The sequence below is a fragment of the Lactuca serriola genome, chromosome 7 (assembly GCF_051521515.1).
Source record: "Lactuca serriola cultivar US96UC23 chromosome 7, Lser_US96UC23_V15, whole genome shotgun sequence".
Lineage (NCBI taxonomy): Eukaryota > Viridiplantae > Streptophyta > Magnoliopsida > Asterales > Asteraceae > Lactuca > Lactuca serriola.
Genome location: NC_136414.1, coordinates 122,970,776 through 122,978,853, shown reverse-complemented (window position 1 = coordinate 122,978,853; position 8,078 = coordinate 122,970,776). Strand labels below are relative to the sequence as shown.

At 35.6% G+C, this 8,078-nt stretch overlaps 1 non-coding gene across 1 annotated transcript; it reads left to right on the top strand.

Moving 5' to 3' along the window:
- Nucleotides 1-588: 588 nt before the first annotated feature.
- Nucleotides 589-695, top strand: LOC145065139 (small nucleolar RNA R71). Its single transcript, XR_013688289.1, has one exon. It is a non-coding gene; the product is annotated as a small nucleolar RNA R71 (small nucleolar RNA).
- Nucleotides 696-8,078: the final 7,383 nt, after the last annotated feature.

The window sequence follows — 8,078 nt, the reverse complement described above, 5'->3', positions numbered from 1 at the left end:
CTCTGCTGAGGATTGAGTTAATAGAATCATTCGACTCATTCAGATCCATTCTTGTGCTTTTTGTCTTACTGTTATTACTTTCTTGTTTTGCCTGTTATAAGATCTAATCGATCAAGAGTTTTTATAAACTCATCATCTTCCTTTTGCTTCTTATATTCTTCATATGGCAGCCAATATTTCTTCAGTTTCCTCCAGTCTTCATCGTACTTGTCCCCACTCGATTAGCATACTTGAGCCTTTTTATTCCCATACACATCCAAATTGTAGTCCTTGGTCAAGTGTGGACCATTACACCGTTTGCAACCAACTCTTATAGCATGAATTGATTGGTCCATTTGTGTTAACCTCTGGTCCATATTATTCAGCATAGCCATCATAGCTGCTATTTCTTCGGTTTGTGCACCTCCATTGCCTTTGATTCCATCTTGCCTAGGGTTGTGATACTCATGCGAGTGCTTAGCGAATTCTTCAATCAGCTCCTTGACCTCCCTTGGATTTTTCTTTGTCAAAGGTCCTTGAGAATCAAGGAGTTGTCTTGTCATAACATTGACCCCATCATAGAAGATTGACATCTCTTGTTGAATATTCAGATCATGTTGAGGGCAATTTCTGAGCAAGCTTTTGTAACGTTCCCATGCTTCGTGTAATGACTCCCCCGGTTGTTGTTCAAAGTTGGCTATCGCCTTCTTAAGTTTAGCTATCTTGGATGGTGGGAAAAATTGATCAAGAAACTGCTCACGCATTTGAGCCCAAGTGGTGATTGTACCCGGTGGAAGTGATTTTAACCATTCTTTAGCATCTCCCTTAAAAGTAATGGGAAGCATCCTGAGCAAGATGGTGTTTCTATTGACATTTGGGACATTGAAGTAATCTGCAATGTCATTGACTTCATCGAGATGCTTAAAAGCATCCTCATGAACCTTCCCATAAAATGGGACATCCTTCAGTGCAGTCAAGATGTGCCCCTTCAGCTCGAATGTGGCAATGGTAGGTATTACTACGGGTTGGACTAAAACGGGACCCACATCCTCTCAGATCCGCTTCTTGTAAGCTCCCATGGATATCTCCTCAAGGTTTTCCATTTCGTCCTCTTGCTTGTCTTCGGGCTCACTCGCGAATATTTCAAATTTTGGGTCTGACTCGTATTCTGATTCGTGTGGATTAAAAATTGGACCAAATTCTTCAACTTTGCCTTTATCCCTTGGGGATGAGCTTGACTCTCCTGTCTTCTTTCCTGACTTACTTGAAAATGCTGATTTTAGTTCTTGCAATGGCTTCTTCTTTGGTGTGTGATCTTCCTTCGCGTTCTTATTCTTATTTCTATGAAGGGCTGACTCCGGATCTTCAAGTGGTGGCACCAAAGGTGTGTTAGAGCCTCTGGTCATGAACTCCTGCAAACTAAAATAACAATGTAAAAATGAACTAAAATAGAAAAATAAACTAAAAACTAAAGAAAATTAAAAATCACAGTTCTCACGTCGTGAGGCTATAAGCTCACATCGTGAGTTCTGTAATCAGAGAAAAAAAATCAATTCCTAGAAACTGAAAACAAAATAAATAAAACTGATAAAACTAAATTCACGTCATGAGAAGTGCCCATCACGTTGTGAAAACTGAACAATAAAAAAAATAAAAAATAAAAACCAATGTTAATAAAAACTTTGCTGGAAAATTAACTTTTTACAGGTTTTATCCCACAAAAAGGATCGATTAACCTAAACCAAATAAATAAATAATAAACTAAGCCATTCCCCGATAACGGCGCCAAAAACTTGATGTGCACGGAAGTACCCACTATTTTTATAATTTATAACCTAACAAACTTAGACTAACTATGCACTTGTAGGCAGTGTACCTAGTCAGATTACAGTATAGCTTAGGTAAGTCGGGTGTCGGTCACAGGGAAAGGTGTTATTAATTAATCTATTCACTACTAAATTAATCTAACTATTAATAAGCTAAAAGGGGTTTTTATCTAATTTTGCAAGTTTAGATGAACTTGATTCTTTAACGAAAACTCAATCAATAAACAAAACACTTCTGTTAGTTCGAATCCGTTTTCACTCAATGGTTATACATTAGCTAGGACTATTACTGTTGGTGAACAATTATGGAAGTATTAGCAATTTAGTTCTAAATCTACTAATTATTAATCAATTCATGTAAATCTATTTATGGTCATACAATAGTTAACACAAAATCAATTATTAAATAAGAGTGGAGTCATGAAAGATTGATTAGTCAAAACACAATTACAGTCATAATATGAGTTCTCTAACACAACTTAATTTAATGATTCAATTACTTATCTAAGATTGGTTTGATCTTAGCTCTAATAACTAGTGTTCACTATATTATTAGGTATTCAAATTCATGCAAATTTGTGTTCACTAACTACACAGGAACACGAATTTAAAGCATTCAAATCATCAACTAAAGCATGCTAGGTAAAATCAATTAACACAAGCATATCACCAACAAGTAGAATCAAGTCTAATTCATTAAAACCATAAGTTCCAGCTTTATCTAGCTAACAGAAGCAACTAGATTTAGCTGGACATATTAACAGCTAAACAAACAAATACTATAACAAAAACATGTTTAAATGTACCAATCTATAAAGACAAATTATGAACTCCTCCTTCCTTGGTGTTAAAACCAACTTCCAGAGCTTCTTTGCCTCTGAATTTTGTCCCCAGGTATCTTCCTAAGCAGCAAAAGTCTCCCCAAATCGTAATGGAGAAGGGTATATATATATATCTTCTGGAAAATCATTGTTCACGTCTTGAGCATTTAAAACTCACGTCGTGAACTCAAGGTAATCGAAAACTCCGTCTTCTCAACAATTGTATAATAGTAATCAAAGCAAACACAACCATTACATTGATAAAATATAGTATTTACATCTGTTCATAGCATAGTTTGTATGACATCAAAAATGTATAAAAGATGCGACTCAAAAACTCCGTCTTCTCAAAATCCTGCGGGTGTACCTATCTACTGGTTCCCTGAGAATACAAGTGATTTTGAAAGTGTATCAACATTTAAGTCGGTGAGTTCATAAGTATGTTTATGAGATGGAAAACTTGTCTTGGTTCCTCAAAAATGTTATAGTGTTCTTCCAGAAAATCCATTGTTTTCTTTAGTGAATGAAATGTAGTCTTAAACATTAAGATTAAAAATGTATTCTAAAATAATGAACTCTACTTTGAAATAGTGAACCATAGTTTGTATCAGTAAAATGTACTCTTATTAATAAATAAAACTATGTCATGAATATTTCTTGAATTTGTATGTTGTACTAGTGTACCATGTACTTAGAGAGGTAGTGCATCGTAGTAGTAGTGTTTGTATGAAAAACCTTTTTGTATGAATGCCTGGAATCCACCAGCTGTAGTGTAAAGTAGCATATTGTAATGTAAAGTAGTGTACTATAGTTTCATTATTTAAACTAAAACTTTGAAGTAGTGTTAATCCCGTAAACTAATACTTTAGTTGATACAATTGTGAGTTTCATATAACCATGCTTCATATGACTAGTGGCCTTTACGATGTTCTTCAGGCATCGGAATGTTATAACATTTGTCACCCAAACCTACCTGCCTAGCTGTTGCAAGCAACTCATGTGCGGGATTGTGAGTCCTGTATATATCTATACACAAAATTCACGCTCTCCCTCTAAGAGACTCTGGTTATAATTTATAGGACTTAGTATTGTACCCTGATGGGTACCCCAAAGTAGTGCCTCACAACCCTATATTAACTAGTTTACGTGTAGTGTAGTAGTGTTCTCTTGTACATGAAACTGTATGTGTTACCTTGTAGTAGTGTACTTTGTAATGTAAATAATTATACTTAAATAATTATTTAGTAATGTATCCTTGAATTAGTGAATTAGAGTAGCGTTCTTGAATTTGTAAAATAGTGTAGCGATTTACAAATTATACCCACTATAGTTTAAATGTATACTCTGTAATGAACTAAGAACCTTTGCGATTTATCAGTGAATGAGAAACAGTAATAAAAGATTTATATAAAATTTCCTTTTTCTTTGCAGGTTACAAAAGAGTAAACCATATGTTTTATACTCACATATATTCCTAATATATAATCAATAATGAAAAGGAAATCGAATAAGAATACTATCCTAAACCCACAACTAAACAGGGAACTTGATTTGGGATGAAAATTCCAATTCTAAGTCTGTTGAATCTTCTTTATATATATAAATATATATATATATATATATATATATATATATATGAGTATATTTTTCTAAAAATGTAGTAGTAATCAGTTTGAAGTAATTGCAATGGTTTTAAACAGTTTTGAAATCATTTCAATATTTTCACAAGAGTCCTTGTGTTTTACTTGGATTCCCCTTAAAAACAGTGAAAATAGTAAAAAAATGTAGGGGTATGAACTCACCTCTAGTGTGTTCGAGCTTGGATAGTTAACTTGTAGTGATGATCCTCGGGCTAGCGTACGTGGGGACAACGGTATCCTAATATTATTTAAACATGTATTCAAATTTATATTTGCGAAATAATTAGTTAAAGTGTTAAACAACACTTAGTCTATGTAAGAAATAATTACCGAGAATTATTTGGAGTGTTGAAGAGGGTTTTCGGTCTGGCCTTCACTGAAATCCTTGATTACCGAGAACTATTAAGTGAACCTGGTTCTTGGTCTTATGGTGTTTTCGAGTGTAAACAAGTTCTCGGTCCAAGTGTTTTTGATCAACTTGAAGATTTGAAGATTTGAAGGTTGTTCTCGGTGAAAAGTATGAAGGTTTGAAGGATTTTTCTTGAATGTTTAAAGTTTCTTGGATGATGTTTGAGAGAAAAATGAGTGTATTTTCGGTTTGAAAGGTGAGAAAATGACTGAGTTTTCGAGTGAAAATATATAGATCGGTTGGGTTTTCGGCCGGAAAGGGGTTCTCGGTCGAAATCTGTTTTCAGTCCGAGGAGTTTGAGGCCGAGATAGGTTTTCGGTGCGAGGGTTCTCGGTTCCAAAGGGAAAATGTTGATTTTTTAGTGTATTTTCTTCTAAACACTTATATAGAAACATCATTTATAATTTAAATCATGTTCTACCCTCCTAAACTTAATGAAACAAATACAAATCGAAATTTTATTTAAAGGGTTTGACTTTTCTTGACTTGAAAGTAACGCGTTGTTACATTATCCCCCCGTTAGATGGAATTTCGTCCCAAAATTCTTTCTATAGTGAGTACATTATGGAATAGGGAAAAGGTGCGGGTACATTTGTTTTATTTGATCCTCTCGCACCCAAGTGAATTCAGGTCCCCGCTTGGCATTCCAGCGAACCTTCACTAATTGTATGAGACTTTGTTTAGTTTGTTTGACTTACCTATCCATAATTGCTACGGGTTCTTCCACAAAATTAAGACTCTCGTTTACCTCGATCTCATCGAGTGGAATCACAAGAGTTTCGTCAGATAGACACTTCTTTAAATTTGACACGTGGAAGACAAGGTGTATGTTGTTAAGTTCTCGTGGTAGACGGAGTTTGTAAGCTACTGAGCAAATTCTAGCATGAATTTCGAAAGGTCCTATGTACCTTCGATTTAGTTTTTCATGCTTTTTGAAGCGTATCATGCCCCTACAAGGTGAGACCTTTAACAGAACACGATCACCCACCTGGAATTCCAAGGGTTTTCGTCTCTTGTCTGCATAGCTCTTTTTTCTGTCTCCAGAGTCATTCAATCGTTCTCAGATTTGTACGATCTAATATGTTGTTTCCCGTATGATCTCCAGGCTAGTGAGAGTGCTTTCAGGAACTTGGCCTCTAGCTAGTTGTGTGTCTCCTACTTCAGCCCAACACAGAGGGGATCTGCACTTGCGGCCATATAGGACTTCAAACGGGGCAACCTTGATGCTAGAGTGGTAGCTATTGTTGTACCAAAACTCGAAAAATGGTAAATGGGTATCCTATGCTTTACCAATTTCAATCACACATGCTCTCAACATGTCTTCTAGGGTTTGTATGTTTTTCTCACTCTGCCCGTCAGTTTTTGGATGGTAGGCTATGCTCATGTCCAACCTAGTTCCCGGAGATTTCTGTAGCGACTGCCAAAATCTTGACGTGACTCTACTGTCTCTATCAGTGATAATAGAGATTTGCACACCATGCAATCGTACAATCTCTTTGATGTATGTTCTGGTCAATTTCTCCATCTTGTATGTTTCCTTAATTGGTAGGAAGTGAGCGGACTTGTTTAATATGTCGACGATTACCCAAATGGTGTCATGACCACCCGGGGTCTTGGGCAACTTGGTTATGAAATCCATAGTAATCCGCTCCCACTTCCACTCAGGTATCTTTGGTTGTTGCAATAAACATGAGGGCTTTTGAAATTCTACGTTGACTTTGGCGCAAGTTAGGCACTTGACCACAAAGGTAGCAATCTCGGCTTTCATATTTGGCCACCAATAGAGTTTCTTCAGATCCAGATACATTTTATCTGATCCTGGATGCACGGAGTACCGTGTCTTGTGGGCTTCATTCATGTCAACCTCTCATAATCCACCAAACTTCGGTGTCCAGATCCGATTCATGAAGTCACGAACCCCGTCATCCTTGATTTCTAAGTTTTTCTCCTTTCCTCTTAAGGCTTCATCGGCCACGTTTTTTAGCTTTAAGGTGTAAATGAGTCTTCAAGAAGAAGGCTGACATGGATGGGAATGTACAAACTTATAAAGCTCGATGGTTCCAAAGGGTTATACTCACACTCAAGGAATTAATTATAAGGAAACTATCTTACTGGCATCTATGATTAAGTTTAGTAGGATACTACTTGGATACCTGAATTTCATGACTGTTGACGTGCACGGAAGTACCCACTAATTTTATAACATATAACCTAACAAACTTAGACTAACTATGTACTTGTAGGAAGTGTACCTAGTCAGATTACAGTATAGCTTAGGTAAGTCGGGTGTTGGTCACAGGGAACGGTGTTATTAATTAATCTATTCGCTACTAAATTAATCTAACTATTAATAAGCTAAAAGGGGGTTTTTATCTAATTTTGCAAGTTTAGATGAACCTGATTCTTTAACGAAAACTCAATCAATAAAACAAACACTTCTGTTAGTTCGATTCTGCTTTCACTCAATGGTTATACATTAGCTAGGACTATTACTGTTGGTGACCAATTAAGGAAGTATTAGCAATTTAGTTCTAAATCTACTAATTATTAATCAATTCATGTAAATCTATTTATGGTCATACAATAGTTAACAAATAATCAATTATTATATAAGATTGGAGCCATGAAAGATTGATTAGTCAAAACACAATTACAATCATAATATGAGTTCTCTAACACAGCTTAATTTAATGATTCAATTACTTATCTAAGATTGGTTTGATCTTAGCTCTAATAAATAGTGTTCACAATATTATTAGGTATTCAAATTCATGTAGATTTGTGTTCACTAACTACACAGAACAAGGATTTAAAGCATTAAAACCATCAACTAAACCATGCTAGGTAAAATCAATTAACACAAGCATATCACCAACAAGTAGAATCAAGTATAATGCATTAAAACCATAAGTTCCAGCTTCATCTCGATAACAGAAGCAGCTAGATTTAGCTGGACATATTAACAGCTAAACAAACAAATACTATAATAAAAACATGTTTAAATGTACCAATCTATAAAGACAAATTATGAACTCCTCCTTCCTTGGTGTTAAAACCAACTTCCAGAGCTTCTTTCCCTCTGAATTTCGTCCCCAGGTATCCTCCTAAGTAGCAAAAGTCTCTCCAAATAGTAATGGAGAATGGTATATATATATCTTCTGGAAAATCATTGTTCACGTCGTGAGCATTTAAAACTCACGTCGTGAACTCGAGGTAATTGTGATCGCCAAGGATTCCTTCACCCGGATGCTTATCTTCTCATTATTTCCACTCATGTCGTGAACCATCAACTGTTCATGTCGTGAGTACGTCTTTTTTGGGTGTTTTTCTTGTCTTTCAAGCCTTCAACCTCCAAAGTTTCATCCTTTAACGCTTTTAGTCCCTTTCTTCAAAATGTCTTCTT